Raw genomic sequence first — 18746 nt, 5'->3', positions numbered from 1 at the left:
AATAATTGTTACTGGCAACTATCATTGTTGTTATAGCCAGCTTCCCACAGGTATCTGTTTGGTTACTGTATGAAACAAAATGGCAACTGGAAATTTTTGATCTGATAAAACACAATGTTTGGGTGCCTATGCATACCCTCCCTAAATGAGATACAATGAATGGAACTGGCTAGGTCACCACGTTACACTTAAGCCTGGCTTATTGAACAAGCCAGTAATCTATTTCATAAACACTAAGGAATAAATCACTATTCATAAACTGCAATTGTGGAGTTTATGCATCATGCTAAGCCAAAATCAAACAAATTGCATTATGGCTTAGCACAAAGTATAAATCCAGAATAAAGAAAAGGAACTTTTCAGGAAGAGCCCACTGAGTTGTGTTCTCATAGCAGAATGTTTACTTGTATTATTTGAGGTATTATTTTGTGCTCCTAACCATGTTTATACTTAGTGGAATTTAGTCTTTAAATTGTTCAGTGTTGTCTGTTTTTAAATAATGTATTTTTATTATTGTATCATAGTTATTGTTATATTGTTATTATAATTCTGATTTTAAATCATCCTCTACATTATTAAATTCCAAAAGTCCTTTGTTAATTGCTGACCTTAAAAAGTGGGAATTAAGTTCAGTAAGCAATACTTCAGTAAGGAATACTTCAGATAGATAGATAGATAGATAGATAGATAGATAGATAGATAGATAGATAGATAGATAGATAGATAGATGAAGAGGACTTTAAAAAATAAAGAAGCCCTTAAGGTGAGCTCATTTCCTGATCCCTACATGGAAGTGGGTTGCCATTGTTTATTGTGGGAAGTTTTGGGGGGTTCAAATCAAGCTCTAGAATTCCCTGGTGGCCTTCCATTCAAGTACTAACCAGATCCAACCCTGCTTAGTTTTTCAGGTGCTGCTGAAACTTAAGAAGCAGAAGACAGTGTGTGTATTTGTTTGTTTTAGCTTTACATTTTAAACATCCTAAACTGAATTTATACAGATTACAGAAATCCAAACAAATCCAATATATCAAAGCAGTAGCATGATCACAGATAAGGGTGGGATAGATTATTACATGTGATATGTGTGTTATGTTACGTTGTTCTCAGTATTTGAAATAAATTTATTTCATGTCCAGGTATAATTCTAAAAATGACTTCCCCATTTGAAGAATGAAGTTAATATTTAGAAAATATTTGAAAGAGAAGAAAAGTTTGGAAATTTTGAGATGTTAAGTGTTTGATGAGATTACTAAAGAGACCGTGAGCATTATGTCAGCCTGGAATGTAATAACTAACACTTTTCTCACACTTGACCTATTTATTGCAATTAGCAATACTAAGGCAATCTTTCTTAATATCGTGCTTGGTAAAAGGAAGGGTTTGATGGAATGAAGGACCCCGGTATGGTGATACTTTCAATAAATTCTGTCAAACTCTTACTTTCTAAATTATTGTTTCTCATTTCTTCTTGGTGAGCATATACCTTCAGACTTTTCTGCTCTGTTAACCTCTTGCCCAACATTACTACTACTACTACTACTTCTCCTTTTTACAGTGCTTTTATTCTTATATGTTTTGAAGCTTGGTTATTTTTTTGCTTATGGCAGGACTTGGAAAAAAGCTAACTTAATTTTATCAGTTACTTTCACATTATTACACACATTTTCTGCAAGGTTACCTGTTTATTGATAAAAAATTATAGGTTCAAGAACAGTCTGTTTTAGAAATCAACACTTCCTTGTGGCACTTTATTTTGGACTACTGTCAGTACCAACTGCCCTAACATTAGGTGAACTGGAAGGATTTTTTTTCTTCATTTCTTACTAACATCATCATTTTTTCCTGTTGTTCCTTTCCTCCCCACCATTGCCCTAGGGGGGACATGGAGACAGATTAATTTCCATTTTCAACTTTATTTATATATAGTTTTCCATACCTCGGGTAGTTTTTTTTTTTTTAAATGTGATGCTTGTTCTCTTCACTCTTATATATGAAAATTTTACATTGTTGTTAATACCGTTCAGCAATCAAATAACTGTACTCTGAAACATAGCAATTATTCTCACATGCATATGTGTATTATTTCACACATATCTACATAGAAGCCTCCATGGAATATTATTACTGTCAAATAACTAAATATAAAGTGAGCGTGTTTTTCCTTCCTTGTTCTTGAGTTTGCAAGGAAGAAAAAGGTGTGTGAAGAGAGTTCCTTGCTACTTTCACTGAGCTGATCCTATTATTAGTAGAATTAGTATTATTCTCTTATAGTTCCCTTTGTTCTCTGTAGTTCTGTTGTTATTCCCCTAGCTGAATGTCTACTTTCCAGTTGCAGCTTTATCTTTTGGTTTAAGTTTGTAATTTCTTCAGTTTACATTCTAATTTTGAACTCTTGATAATCACTCTAACTCTTCTAAATGGTATTTTCTCTTTCCATAAATGTGCAGTCTCTTTCACCCACCCTATCTAATTTATTTGTTTAAATGATTCATCTTTTTTTTTCTTGCAAAATTTATATAAAAAATGATGTTTTACTTTTTAAAAATTTCATTAATTGCTCTTGAATGGTTCTTTCCCTTAATAAAATCTTACAATGGTTCCTAACCACTTCTTGCAGGTTTTAAGATCAGATGTCAACCACTGTCAATTTTTCCTGTGTTTTCTACTTTTCTTTCATAACTATTCAGGCTTATCAATATTTGTAGAATTTGGCTTCTTATAGAGAGCAATCAGTTAGCTACCAGATCCATAGTTTTTGTCCTATTCAGTTCTTTTTCAATTCTTTCTTATTTTGAAACCAATCTGGAAATACAACCTCACCCCATTCCTGCCCTCATTGTTTTACTGAAAATAGTATCACCATACTTAGCATTAAAGGATAATTATATCATCTAATGGCTAAGTCATTGCTAAAAACTTAAGAAACAGATACACATGATCATGTTACTTCATTTATTTGTAGCAATTAGTAATTTCACAAACTGCATTTTAGAATTTTTCAGGTTGATTTAAAATGTCTCTTGTTACATGTTAAGAATTTAAGTTGTGCAAACAAGAAACCAGGATATAGTTGATCTGCACTAAGAAATTTTGTGAACATACTTTTATGTCAAGTTATTTGAAGTATGTTTGCATATGGCTCCCAGCCTCTACTTTTTAAAATGATCCTTCAGAACCCTAGAGATCATATTGCTAAAATCTGTAGCTACCCACCAAACATCAGAAACTCCATTTGTGATCAGTACTTGACAGGAAACAAACAAGTGTGCAAGGCTTTGCATAATGTATCTTTAAACACACACATGTAACGTATATAAACTTTTGCAAGAAAATCCCAGCCCACCTGTATTTGCATGATGTCATCATCCAGTCCATTGTGCCCCTCTTCCTCTGCTTTATGTGATAGGGGATCATTTTTGACAAAAGAAGGAAAAAAGAATACCATGGTTAATTTCTTTCTTTGGATTCTACTTCATCACCATTTGACTCCCAAATCAAAGCAAGAGCAAGATATGAAACGTATGACATTATTTGCCAGTGAGGATATGTTCATGAGGTAATGATAAATTAGTTATTTCACTGGTTTCATTTCAGGCTTGTCAAATTCATTGAATGGTTCTCTTTATGCTTTTTAAAATTCCACAGCTGTTAGAAGATTTTCTTGGTACGCAATTGTTTGGCTTTTGCATCTGGAACAGAGCTTAAGTACTCTTGATATGGTTACTTAAAAATTGGAACAGCTGACATAAAACCTTTGTTTGAGCTTTAAAGCATGAAGCGAGCTTTTAAATAGAATGACCAAAAGAAAAGGCAGCCATTAGCACAATTTGATACATTGATATCAGAATATATTTTCAAAGTAATGGGAAATTGAACTTTTTCTGTGCCATAGTGGCAGTTATTATATTTGAATGTGCAATTTAAATATTAATATTTTAAAATTAAATCTGTTTAGATCATTACATCCAAATGATTTTCAATTTTGCATATTAGTTGCATATTGGTATTTCAGTCATCATGCCAGCAAAAAAATAAATTAAAAAAAAAAAAAGACATGTTCCACAGGTAGCTGTAAATGCCCTAATACCAAATCTCCCTCAAGCTATGTTGGCTGGGGAAGATGGGAATTACAGTCCAATGAATTTGGGAGGCATAGGTTTGGGAAGGTTTCACTGGTGAAATAATTAAGATGGACAGCTTAAGCAGCTTCTACTGTAGGGACAGTCTTTTGTGTGTGTGTGTATGTGATAGGAACATACTTCCAAAACTCAGAAAACATGGCTGATGGCATCACTGAAAATTTCAACTAATTTGGCAGAGAGTTTGGTGTTTGGTACAAATTCTACTCTGATAGTGCAGAAACATCTAACATAAAGTTAGTAATTTTCTTTGTAACCTAGCTTCTTTCCACTGTTTGGGCTAACTTGCCAGAGGAAGCGATAGTATTTATAAAGTCATTCATAATTTTCTGCATATTTAATTGCTCTGAACAAAGTTAATGTCTGAAAATAAACTTGGGAATTTAAAACACATTTTTATTAACAGTATAATTAGATAATTTTCAATATTTGTATTAATGTACAGCCATAATTTTCCAAATATACAACTTTACTTTTAGCTATTACAATTTCTCTGAATCCATATTTATATATAAATGGTCAGGAACAAAGCATTTTAAAGCCAGGGTAAACCGTTTTTGGTGGATCCCTCACATAGCTAACAAAATAAAAAATAATGAAGAGGGATGGGATTGATTGTACATGTAGCATGAGACTTGGCTTGACTTCTTGTGATTTTCTGCATTGCACATGATTTCTGCTAGTGATAATTCTATGGTTCAGATTTTGTAGCTATGTCTGGTTTGTGCTTCTGCCTTGTCTTAAGTTATGGAACTGTTCATCTCTTCCAGCTCCAATTCTGTATAGCCCCAAAATCTATTCCCTTGTTTTAAAGAAATATGATTTTCATCTCAGAATTGTCAGTGCTTGGGTTGTGCTTTCCTCTCAATATAGGAAACAGCAGTGACTTGGACTGAAACCAAAGTTCTGTATTTAAACTCATGTGTGAGACATAGGCAACACACATTGGCACCCAAGGATTTAAGTCCTCAGCTGTGCCATCTCCAGTAGCAAAGCTGAAGGAGGGATGAACTTCTGTTCACTTGTATGTAAATAGAACTTTTCATGGGATTGTAGACTCTGCTTTGTGAAATGCAAGTAGAATTCTGTTTCGTGATGAAGCTTAGGCTATGTCCAGGGATTATGGTTTTTTGTGCCTTAGGAAGAGCACCTCCTGGAGGGGACAGAGTGCTGTGACTGGAACAGTTAATCTGCCCTGAGAACAGGGCTATGTTGAGATGCTGACAGTTATGTTTATGTAACTGTTTCCTCCAGCACTAGGCAAAGGGACTGAATTGTCAGACATAGATTCCAGCCACACACCCATGCTGAGACATGTCCCATGATGAAACAACACAGGTGAACTGTTCAGAATCAGTGTATGGTCACACTTAAATACATTCACATACTGTTACCTCTTTCAGTGTAATAGCTCTTTTGCTCAGTCACACCTCTAGCTGCCTTTTGGTCACTGTTTTGGCCATGTCCAAATATAGTATGAAATCAAGACTTTCTGGACGAGATTGCACTCCCATTATATATAGTATTTAAAAAAATTAAATAAGGGTGAGCGTATTCTAAGATCCACAGTTATGAAATAATTGTAATATACTATAGTATTATCCATATTTCAAAACCTTGATTGCCAGGTTCAGCAATGGAAAAAAAAATCTGATAATCAAAAACTTTCTTAGTCAGAAGCTAGGATTCTCAGCAAGTTTTATCTCCATCATCACATCTATTGTTCTATTAATGCACAATTCTCTTCTGGACATATTACCCAACATAATCCAGACATCCCTGTTACATGTCTAGTACATGGAAGCCGTGGATGAAAAGTGCAGGCTTTCAGTGCAATTTTTTTTCCTTCCTGCATGCCCCTCCAAACCCCCACTTATAATCCATGCAGGGTTCCTCTCTGATCAGTGCTGTTAAATAAATAAATGAATAAATAAATAAATAAATAAATTCCCCATACTGTACCCCCAATTCCTGTTCACATCTGGGCTTGTGAGGAATGGAAATTTCCTGGGGTCTATTTCTGGAGACTGTGTCCTGTCAACAGCTCTTTGGCAGCACACAGAGTGTGTGTTCTGCCAGGAGAATATTATTAAATGGAGTCTAATGTTAAATTAAATTCAAATTCAAATTATTTATTATAGCCATAAGGCCAGATACAGTAAAATATCCAATAATAGAACTGTTTCACACATCTTTCTCTTTATAAGAGAAAAACAATGAATATAATAAGATCTAAATAAGAATGTGTATAATATAATACAGGTAGTCCTCGCTTAATGATCATTTGTTTAATGATGGTTCAAAGTTACAACGGCCTTGGAAAAAATGTTTTATGACCTGTACTCACATTTACGACCATTGCAGACCATTGCACCACCCCCTGTGGTCACCTGATCATGATTTGCAACCTTTTTTGTGACAATCATTAAGCGAATCACCGCAGTTGTTAAGCAAATCACATGGTTGTTAAGTGAATTATGGCAAAAAATGTCCATTGGGGAAGCTGGATTTGGTTAATGACCACATGATTTGCTTAAATGACCAGTGTTTGTTTAATGACCATCATAAAAATGATTGTAAAGTCAGGTTTGGTCACATGGTGACTTGCTTAATGACCAATTTTCCAGTCCCTATTGTCGTTAAGCAAGGACTACCTGGAGAGTAAACATAGTATTATAAAAAATGATAAATAGATAAGTATCCAAACTAAGTTAATGGTACAATGTATTGTACAGATGGTGGCGCAAAAGTGGGGAACTTGGGAGGATATTTTTGAGTCCTTTTCTGAAAGAAATAATAGAAATCACACTCCCTGCTCAGAATTTTCTTCAATGTTGGATAAATGACAGTCCTTATAGAGGGAGGAGCAAAGTAGCATATGGCTTAGAGTTTCTATTGAACCATCACCACATGGACATAACCGGAGAGACATAGGAGTACCCTTAAAATGTCCAAAAAAGTCTAATGTTAAAAAGAAGAGATGCCTGCTTGCTATGGAACAGGCACTCCCTAATTGTGTAGCGGGAGTTCCAAGGATGTTTCTATGGGCAGTTAGAGGGAGTGACAAACTTTAGGTGTCCAGCGCAAAAATAACATCCCTATTCCTTTCATAGTATTGGAGAAATGTTGTCAGAAAAGCTGCATTTTGTTCAGTGTATGTTTTCTGCATATGGTTAAAGGAATAAACGGGGAACAAGTGTACATGGCTTAAGTCTGGGCTACTTTCAAGACTGGCTACTCCTGTACAGTGAGCCCCATATTCTGAGATCATTGCAGAGTTCATGTTGAAGGTCCCACTCCAGTATATTTGATACCAGCAGTTATATCTGCTTTTTCATTGACAGGTCCCAACACCTAGAACAAATTGCCAATAACACTAGGGAAAGCCTCCTTTTTTTAGGAGAGCTAAAAACAAGCTTACTCTCCAGTCCCTTAATAACTTAGTGTTTTAATGTTGTTTTTAGTGCTTTATATATTTTTTATTATTTGTTTGTGTTTGTATTACATTTTTGTAAGTGTCCCAAAGTCATTAAAGCAACAAGTAAATATCTAAATAAATCAATAATAGATCAACTAATTGACCAACCATATATAACAACAATATATCTTCAAAATGGCAGTGGAGTATTGAGCCCTAAATCCATATTCTGGGAACCATGTATTATAGCCAAAAATATAATTTACTAATGGTCCTTACAATGTCATATTTTCTCTTTCCCCGCTTCTCTTTTTCACCTCACCATCTCCCATTCTTGCTATTACGCCATTGTTTCTGCTGCTTTATTACAAATATGACACTCTCCCTTTGAGAATACAAAGTTTATTTGAAATATTGCAAACAGAGACCAATATGTGAAAAAAAGTGAAGGAATTTCAAAAACTAGAACAAGCAGTGATACAATTTTTGTTTTGCTTCATAGGTTCACCAGTATTACCCAGATCAGAGCTGTAATAGGGTAACTGCATCTTTGGGCAAACAGCAACTGGAAGATTGGGTCCATCTGCTGCTGCCACCACCCCTTTACTATAAACCAGTTTCTCCCTTCCACGCCAGCCCAGTGAGAGAACTGAAGGGGAATCTTCGCCTCACTCCAGGTCTAGCTAAAGACAGAAAGGGAAACCATACAATACCTGAGGGAGTCAGTAGCTCAGCCAAGCTGAGGCTGGTGATAAAAGGCCACCAGAACTCAAGGATTTAAACAAAAAATAAACTTTACTAAAGATACCAAGAGCATATAAAGTTCCACATGCAACACACAGTTAAAAAAAAGATAAACTACCAAAAAAAAAAATCCTAACACAATTCTCACCGTAATTAAATAATTCAGTTTCCAAGCTTGCCTGAAGTAACCCCTCATCCTGGACTCCAGCCAACTCTCAACAAAAACACCAAATTCTTCCCCCCAAAACCTGACAGAATCTCCTTTCTTTTCCTTTATTGGCTCTCAGAGTCAGGTGACTACCTCCGGGCACATAGGCCTGGCTTGTGATTTAAAAGGCTGGCTGCTCCCCACTACAAGAGCATATGTAGAAATTCATGTGAGGCATGGCAGGGGAGCCCTTTTTCTAAATCAAGCTTTCAGCTGAGATATGCCCAACCTCAAGTATAAAATTCCATGGGATTCTTGACAATAGCCACTGATTCTAAGTTGTATTTTCCACCACTTCTTCATTTTACTTCTTCTCCTCTCACAACACATAAAGTCAATTAAGAGGAGGAGTTTAACTGCTGCACTTTAGCCTGGTGATGCTATGATTTGCCCATCTAGAAGCACCCTAAAATTGAGATTATAATTTCAGTCACTGCTGATCCCTAATATGTGTTTTAGATTTTCTTACTTCCCTGGTGTGCAAATTATCATGAAATAACTGCCTAGCCATATATGCTGTTCCTGCAGAGGCAACTTCAAAAAATGCCAGGGTATGCAAGTGCTTTCTGTCAAATGAGCATAAGGATTTCCCTGTAGCTTAGCAGCTGCATCAATATGGCAAACTTTTTACAATTTGATGTGGGTTTCGGGATTTTTACATTGAAATATTCTAGTTCTAGTTTGGAATTGCAGACTTCTGCAAAATATACAGTGGGGCAAAAAGGTATTTAGTCAGCCACCAATTGTGCAACTTCTCCCACTTAAAAAGATGAGAGAGGCCTGTAATTTTCATCATAAGTATACCTCAACTATGAGAGACAAAATGGGGGAAAAAATCCAGAAAATCACATTGTCTGATTTTTAAAGAATTTATTTGCAAATCATGGTGGAAAATAAGTATTTGGTCAATATCAAAAGTTCATCTCAATACTTTGTTATATATCCTTTGTTGGCAATGACAGAGGTCAAACGTTTTCTGTAAGTCTTCACAAGGTTTTCACACACTGTTGCTGGTATTTTGGCCCATTCCTCCATGCAGATCTCCTCTAGAGCAGTGATGTTTTGGGGCTGTCGCTGGGGAACACGGACTTTCAACTCCCTCCAAAGGTTTTCCATGGGGTTAAGATCTGGAGACTGGCTAGGCCACTCCAGGACCTTGAAATGCTTCTTACGAAGCCACTCCTTCGTTGCCCGGGTGGTGTGTTTGGGATCATTGTCATGCTGAAAGACCCAGCCACGTTTCATCTTCAATGCCCTTGCTGATGGAAGGAGGTGTTCACTCAAAATCTCACAATACATGGCCCCATTCATTCTTTCCTTTACACAGATCAGTCGTCCTGGTCCCTTTGCAGAAAAACAGCCCCAAAGCATGATGTTTCCACCCCCATGCTTCACAGTAGGTATGGTGTTCTTTGGATGCAACTCAGCATTCTCTCTCCTCCAAACACAACAAGTTGAGTTTAGACCAAAACGTTCTACTTTGGTTTCATCTGACCATATGACATTCTCCCAATCCTATTCTGGATCATCCAAATGCTCTCTAGCAAACTTCAGACGGGCTCAGACATGTACTGGCTTAAGCAGGGGGACACGTCTGGCACTGCAGGATTTGAGTCCCTGGCAGCATAGTGTGTTACTGATGGTAGCCTTTGTTACTTTGGTCCCAGCTCTCTGCAGGTCATTCACTAGGTCCCCCATGTGGTTCTGGGATTTTTGCTCACCATTCTTGTGATCATTTTGACCCTACAGGGTGAGATCTTGCATGGAGCCCCAGATCGAGGGAGATTATCGGTGGTCTTGTATGTCTTCCATTTTCTAATTATTGCTCCCACAGTTGATTTCTTCACACCAAGCTGCTTGCCTATTGCAGATTCAGTCTTCCCAGCCTGGTGCAGGTCTACAATTTTGTTTCTGGTGTCCTTCGACAGCTCTTTGGTCTTGGCCGTAGTGGAGTTTGGAGTGTGACTGTTTGAGATTGTGGACAGGTGCCTTTTATACTGATAACAAGGTCAAACAGGTGCCATTACTACAGGTAACAAGTGGAGGACAGAGGAGGCTCCACTTGTTCTGTTCTGTTCCACTTGTTCTCTGGAGGAGGCTCCAGAGTAGTTACAGGTCTGTGAGAGCCAGACATCTTGCTTGTTTGTAGGTGACCAAATACTTATTTTCCACCATGATTTGCAAATAAATTCTTTAAAAATCAGACAATGTGATTTTCTGGATTTTTCCCCCCATTTTGTCTCTCATAGTTGAGGTATACCTATGATGAAAATTACAGGCCTCTCTCATCTTTTTAAGTGGGAGAACTTGCACAATTGGTGGCTGACTAAATACTTTTTTGCCCCACTCTAATTTCATACCGGGACAATCTTACCAATATCAAGGAAAGCTCCCTAAAAGGACTTTTATGCCAAAGCAGCAAGTGGTGGGGTATTTTTCTGCCACTGAGGTGGAACTTCACTAAAGGGATTTTCAGCTTCAGATGCCAAATGACATGGGCTTGTCTTGCATCCACACCTGCAACATGCCTGCAACATGTTAAAATACCCAACTAAATAACATTCTATTCTTTGTTCAATGGAACAGTGATCAGTGGAAGCTTGAGAGGAAACTGATCTATTTGATTCTTTGTGGAACCCAACAGTTGCTAAATATGCCTCTCCAGTGTAAAAAATACCTTCATGGCTTGTTTTTAATCCTCTACCATTAAAATATGATAACCTGTAGAGAAGGAGCCTCATCAGTGCTAGCCCTTTCCAATGAGTTCCTGAAAACTATTGTGTTTTTGGTTTTCTTTAGGCTGATTATGGTGCACTTATGAGGCACCATAACTTTTACTGAAGAACCTGGATTTTTTGCACATGGTCCCTAAACCCTTTTTTAAAACGTTATTGAGCAATCTCAGCTTGAATCTCAACAGTGACAACAGATTCCAAGTCTAATCCCTGGTTAGCAACATTCTAACAAGATAGGAATAGCACTTTTTTTATTTGAAATCAAGAATGTTGTATCTTGAAGCCACCTCTTCTACCTCTTTGCTCAACTTTCTTCTCATTCTATAAGGAATCAGTTGCAACAGAAAAATAGCCTGATCTTCCTGGCTGCATATGAAAAGTAATTAATACATGACACTACATTAGTAGTAACTGGGTTTGACAGAAGGAAAGGTCAGGCATGAAGGCATTTACCCGCAAAGACTTCCAAGCAGCTGCTTGCCACTGTTCCCCTGATAAATTTGTTTACCCTTTATGAGATTGATAGTTGGAGAAGAAATGGGAGGAAGGTACCTCTGCAACAGATCAGGCACGGGAACCAAAGCATTCTGTATACCTACTTCTATGATTGCACCATAGGTCAAAAGCTTGCATTCCTAAGAGCATATATCTAAGTGCCAAGGCTCAGATGGGAAAGCTATGACAGAAGAGAATAGTGGCTTTAATCTTGGCCTCACCTACTGGTTTACTCATCTCTAGAATACTTTGGCAGGTTACTGATCTATGACTTTCAGATAGGCTTGAGATCTCTAAAAGGAAAAGGGCTGACTTTAAATGTTGCTTTGAAACACTACAGGCTATACTTCAGGAAGCTGAAGAAAATGAAGCCTGATTTGCCCCAAGATCCACTACTTAGATGTCATAATCTGTTTAATGATGGGAACCTAGGTGAGCATATTAGATTCAAAACTCAGAATTCTCTGCTCTTTCCATTGATCCTAGCTTGACATATTTGAATTAGAGAGATTGGAGCCCTAAGAAGTCTAATTTATCCAACTTTACAAGATACTTTAAGTATATAACTCTTACATATTAGTATACACTGTTATTATAATTATAGGTTTTTCTTTCACTTGCAGAGAAAATGCCACCATTGTGACAAGTAACAGACCATATAAAATAGGTCACTATTTCCTCCTTTTTGCAAATAGCAGTCTAAGGTTGAAAAATGGTGGCATATGAATTCCCACAATTTGGATGATGCCCAAAGCAAGGATTTCTTGAAAATTAAACTAAAGCAGGGATAACTTTCAATAACTTTGAAGCCTGCAGTTATTGAACTATAACCCGCAAAACTTGCCTAAATAGTTGAGAAAGTAGTATATAAAGATGTCAACCTACTTGAGCAGATGTTCATGATTCATACCTTTGATCATTCTCTGAAAGAGAGTGCTGTTGAGGGGATGATGAGAAGCTCATTTCCTAGGATTTCTAAGAGGAACATGGATTTGGACAATGGATGTTTTGCTGTTTTAATTAACATAGTTAATTCATGCAAAGTTTTAATGTTATATAGGTGTATACAGAGTATAGATCTCTCCCTTGATTTTCAGAGAGATGAGAATGGCCACACCCCATCTTGATTGCAGTCTAAAGTGCTCAGGCTAGCTATTCACTGCTTTATTCCAGAAGCAGTGATGACTGGCTGACAAGTAGTATGATGCCAAATCATCCAGCTCTCTATTCTCTGCAGGGCCTGCATAGTGACACTTTCCCTTCTACGGCCATAGTTGTCTTGCTGAAGACAGAGTGGATGTCCCTTTCCCACTGGATATCTATCTCTGGACAAGATAGAAATATTCTCAAGAGCTGTGAGAAGGAATGTAGCAACCAAGGGGCAGCATGGAGCAAGCGTGTGTGTGTGTATGGATGGATGGGTTCATATATAAATAGACGTGTTATGCTGTAAAAAGCCCCTGTGTGGCCATAGCCTGATGACAGAAGGACATTCCACAACACCTCAGAAGTAGGCCTAGGCAGCTGTTGCTTGGGTACTACTCCTGGGAATACAAAGGACAAGCCATTCATACTTTCCAGCTGTACCTGTTTTATTGGATTGACATTTTCTTTCTCTTTGTACCAATTGCTGCTTTGAAGTCAGGACATGGGAAGAATTGGAACATAGCCTTCAAGTGCTTTTATCAGGGCTGGTACAATTAGCCCTAAAAATGGCCTGTGGGATGGATTATGTAGGAGATTGCGTGTGTCTTTTCTGGAAATCATGCCGTTGCTGACGTGTTACTGGCTCCTGATAGGTGTTTTGCTCTTGCAGGGGAGGAAGCACTTGATAACTGCTTAGTAACTTCCCAATACACACCCCAACAGGGCATAATTTCTAAAATGAGAAGCGTTAGGGTTTAATGCCTAGTAGATCATGAGCATCAGCATCAATAGTGTGCACATATCTAACGGTTGGTAGGCTGTCCTTAGGGTATTTCAGCAAAGGCTGAATAACCTTCTGTCAGAGATGTTCTAGGTTGTTGGTTTTTTTCCTGCACTGCATATGCTGACTGAGCAGTGAAATGCACTAGATAATCAAATACTCTTCCAATTACCTGTATTAGACAAAATAAATTGTTCTCTGCCCTCAGAGAACTGACCATCTAACTCATAGGTGGGAGATTTCCAAGTTTTGTTAAAATACAAAGTATCCCCAACCAAATCTAAACCATGAATACAAAATGTTGTATTCTGTCTTAGAAGCTGTTTCACCTCATTCAGGTATGAGAAAAGAACATTGTTATTTCTTAGATTTTTCATATGCTCAGAGATGTTCTCTTCTAACTCACATGCTTCTGGACAGAGCTGCAGCTCTGAAAACAAGATTTGTAGCTCTGAAAACAAGGTTCTTGTTCTCCTCTGCATTCATTAATCAAGAGGTGGCAGGAGAATATATAGTAAAAATCAGTAAGACAGAAACAGGAGTCCAGGGATTGAGAATTGAGTAAGAAAAAAGGAGAAATAAATATCCAATGGTAGTAAACTCATGTAGCAACAAAAGAACTGATGTGATGTAGGTCTTAAAAAGTGACTTGGTAGGACCGTTGGGTAAAAACAGAAGAGACTGTTTCAGGCATTCATAGAGGGGAAACATGGCAAACTAAGAAACAGTAAAAGGCAGCCAAGTAAATAAAGAAAAAAGATAGATATATTAATAGGGCAGCCATGGAGGGTATTTTAAAAATAAGATCCAAATAAAGCTTGATGCTAATGCTCGGAGCAATGAGCAACCAGCATCAACTCTGAGTGTCTGTCTTTTATTTTCAAAATTCCAGGTATGGCTATCCTATAAACATTTATTCTCTCCAGTCCCACACCCCGGTTACAATATTTTGACACATTATTTTAGGAAGTATAAATAAAATATTTATACTGCCTAAAAAAGTAGCAGTGCCATTTCATCGGGGTTGGTGGCCTAGCAGGAATCTTCCAAATTACACAGGGAGGTGAGATGCCATAGGACCTTGTGACACTAAATCTCTAAGCCATGAATTCCCTTGCGATGTGCAATGCCATGGAGCTTTGTGCCACAAAATGCGCCTCGGTCCTCTGGAGTCTGGGACAGGTGGTGGGATTAGTTGTTAATGAGCCCTTATATAATGAGGTCAGGTGCAAGGCCCCAGTGGGACCCCCAGCCTGTTGAATGGCAGCTCTATCCTTAGCAGAGCCTCTCACAGCACCTGGGCTGCCACTCCCAAATCGTGTTGGGGTGTATTAGCGCCTCCTCTCCCCACATCTCTCAGCAGCAGCTGCACCTGACAAGACTCCCATTCTCTAATCACTGTGCTAAATATAACGCAGCTGGCTGAGTCCTTAGTGTGGGGTCAGTTAGATGGGCTTGGAGGGTATATGCTGCCCCATGGATGTTTCTCCATCCCCAGTTGAAATGGAAAATAGAAGTCATGTGGAGTTATCATTTAAGAGGAAAATATGTTACCATCATAGCCAGAGGGTTTTTTCTTTTTTCTTTTTCAGATTTCTTGGAAAAAGTGTACATAGCTATACTGATCAATAAGAAGCATGACAATACAGAGAAAAATCATAGCGGCATCTTTATTAGTGCTTGTTAGTGTCACAAAAAGAAGGAACTAATTATTCAGAGCTGTTGGGGAATCAGTGGCTATTAGTCTTGTTGGCAGTATGATTGCCTCTGAAGGCCATCTGCTGGGAGACGGGTGGGTTTCCTTGTAGAGTTGGTTGGCCACTGTGAGAATAGACTGCTGGACTAGGGGTTTGCATCCAGCAGGGCACTGCTTATGTTCTTATGTCCTTATCTGGTTGGATATTTTCCTACTAAGGGCTACTGCTAGGAAAACATGTATAAATTTTGAAGGAGTCAAATGCTGGATTGCTATGGAAAATAAACATAGGAACCTTAAAAATTCAATTTCTGAACCTCAAACAAAGAAAAAGTATTGGTTAGTTCCCACTGAATTCAACAGTACGTAAGTAATAACTGACTTCCACTAAATGCTAAGAAGAACCTAAGTAAAATGAAGGTATGAGGCAATCCCATGCATATTTATTCAGAAGTAAGGGAACTATATTTACTGTAGATTTCAGTTATTGTCTGTATCCAGTTCAATGAAATCACTATAGGGAATTTACCATATCTATGAAATACATGATGTTTTGCAGTTCACTTTCTGAAGGGTTCCCAGCCATCTTCTTGCCATTTTTTCTGTTCATTTAAAAGCTCTTGTGTGTGCTTTTGTTGTTGTTAATAATAGTAATAATTCTATATAATAGAATAAGAAAAAAGAGGAAAAATAATGTAACAAAAAGAGGAAAGATAAAATGCACTAACAGAAATTGTATCCATGAGAATTCTCATGCAGAAATAGATATGTGTGTGTATATTGCATAACATTTTCAATAAAAGATAACCATATTTTATTTTGCCCATGCAAAATCTATGTTTCTAGTCAAGTTGTTATAAATCACAGTGAGTTGTGAGTTACAAACATGAAATGACAGCATGCTGGCAATTTTACAAGTATGCAGTTTCCCCAGTTTTGTGATTATGGCTGTATGTTGCTGCAGTTGGGGGAGGGGGGAATTCTAACAAAAATATACAAAAAAGTTAAGAAGTTCAGGAAATGTATACAGAACTTCTTGGGACTGGGGAAAGAAATGTCTGGCTTGATCCCAGAAGCCAGGATGAAGCCACAGTTCCAACCAGAGGGGAAGCAGACTTTGCAAACCTGTAATGATTCAAAAGAAAATGCCAGCATTGCTGCAGTTTCAGATAAACAGGAATAGAGTCAGAAATAATGTTTATCGTCTCCCAAAACCAGATAGCATAAGGTCATGATGCCAAGTGATAAAAAGCATTGGTTGGAAGTACCCTAAAAGGCCTGGGGGATTTCAGTTACAGCAATTAGTTTATATCTAAGACATCTGATTGTCATTTCATTTTTTTCCCCCTTTCTTTGTTTTGGGACCTGGCTGTCAGTGCAATAAATTTTTAGTACTGAAGTTTTTGGAAACCCCAAAGCATTCAAGAAAAATCACAAGGAGATTAACAGCATGTGTAATATAAAAGAGATAATTTTGCCACCATTTAAAGTGGCATTGGATTGGCATTTTCTTAGTTTTATTTTCCTTTCTGTGTTAAAAAAAAATAGTATTAATAATGGCTTAATTCATAGGGATGCTGTCATTTGTATTTAGTGGTTTGAATACTTGAAATTATAGATACAAAGAATGAGTGGTTATTCTGAATAGGCTTCAAAAAGAGATCTGACACTTTCTCTTTATGAACAATTTGAGATTTGAAATGCCAGACACTGAATCTCAAGATCATCATAATCTCTAAAACAGAAAGTTGGGTCTTTAATTTTTGTTTTTAATATGGAATGGGAGCAGTTTTAGCACAAGAAAAAAATATTAGTTATGTTCAGGACATTCTGTTTATTAATAAATGACATCATGGGTAAATTTTTGGCTCATATTAAGATAAACATGGTCTGAGCACGAACTACTTTTATTTAATAACTTTCCCTTCCTTATGCACACAAACATCCATCCTTCTAGTTCCCTCTGGTATCCAATTTAAAGTCTTATGTTGTTTTTTTAAAGAATTCAAAACAAAAGCACTTTCCCACAGGAAGGATTCTCTGTAATTAATTCCAAAACCCTTATTTCAATTTTTTCTGAACCCTTAGTCTGTTTGTAACTTTATACAATCAAAATTTTAATCACCCTTTTGCTGTTTATTCCAGAAAGAAGAAAAAAGTCCTCAAACTTGCATTTAAAACTTCTTTCAGTAACAATTGAAGGAAACTCACTGAGTGCTATAAAACCTGTTGATCCAATGGTTCCTAATAGCTGAAAAGCAGTTAACAAGCAACTTTCTAAAGTGATTAGAAAAGAAAGTATGCGAATCCAGTGTCCTTTTAAAGACGCCAACCACAGTTTGAACAAGATGGTTATTCCCTCGTCTCCCGGAACTCTAAACCTGGCAGAGACTGCTGCCTTGCAGTCTCCTTGCAGGGGGCAACAGTCTGGAACATGTGTGGGTGACCTCAAATCCTCTCCTTGTCTGGAGAGGAATTACAAAGAGCTGGTCTTCATGGAGCTGTCATCAGTTCGCCATTTCATCCCCGGAAATCCAAGTCAAGGTTGTTAGAAGTAAAAGGAAGGAATATAAAGTTGGTTTATTTCATCAAGGTTAAAATAGATATGTTGTTACCTCTGGTGACCTTTAATGGGCTTTTGCTGACATCAAGATTGAAACTATTTGTTTTATGGATTTGTTTATAAATAAGAGATGGGATATAGGAAAGAGATCATTTGTTGTATTTTAAGAGAAGGAAGTTACTAAAATAGTTTATACTTGTGATGAAGGGGGAAGTCACTCCTCTCTCTCTCTCTCTCTCTCTCTCTGTCTCTCTCTCTCTCTCTATATATATATATATATATACACTTATTATATTATTTTTTCTTTCTTTTCTATTACTCTTTCTATTTTTTCTCGTTTTTTCTTTTCTGCACCTTCTATTTTTTCTTTTCTTTTTTTTAGTTTTTATTGTTGTAAATTGTAATCTTTAATAAAATTACTATAAAAAAGGAGCAGAAATAAAGCAAAGCTCTTCAACTGTGTCAGAAATAGAGTCCAAATAAAATATTACTAGAAATAACATAAATGGCTTAGCCAGACTATCTGGAACTATATACTACCCAAGAACTACTGGTAGACTATTGTTGGAACAAAACAAAACAAAAAATTACCACTGGGAATAATTCTGTTCTTGGCTCTTGACTTTTCTCATCCTGCGCACTCTGCATGTTTTCAAAAAACATAGAAATTAAATCACACAAAGTACAGCTACTTTATACAGAGAATAATTGCCAATCTACATAGGAAATGAATGAGGAGTATCCAGCTTCAAGTTATCTATGACTGTGCCATTTAAAATCCAGTTTTAATCAGCCAATCATATAATAAATGGACCACTCAG

General features: G+C 37.1%; 1 long non-coding RNA gene across 1 annotated transcript in view; it reads left to right on the top strand.

Annotated features, from left to right (window-relative positions):
* The window catches only part of LOC148215801 (uncharacterized), a 36266-nt gene extending 18060 nt beyond the window's left edge, over window positions 1–18206 (top strand). The window contains exon 3 of the long non-coding RNA XR_015796569.1: window positions 17508–18206. This is a non-coding gene — a long non-coding RNA (uncharacterized LOC148215801). The remainder of the gene's footprint in view (window positions 1–17507) is intronic.
* The last annotated feature ends 540 nt before the right edge of the window (window positions 18207–18746 follow it).

The sequence above is a fragment of the Python bivittatus genome, unplaced genomic scaffold (assembly GCF_059951505.1).
Source record: "Python bivittatus isolate LINGU-HERP-01145 unplaced genomic scaffold, Pbiv_v1 ctg000440_np1212, whole genome shotgun sequence".
In the NCBI taxonomy this organism is placed as follows: Eukaryota; Metazoa; Chordata; class Lepidosauria; order Squamata; family Pythonidae; genus Python; species Python bivittatus.
This window is presented reverse-complemented; position numbering and strand designations above follow the sequence as displayed.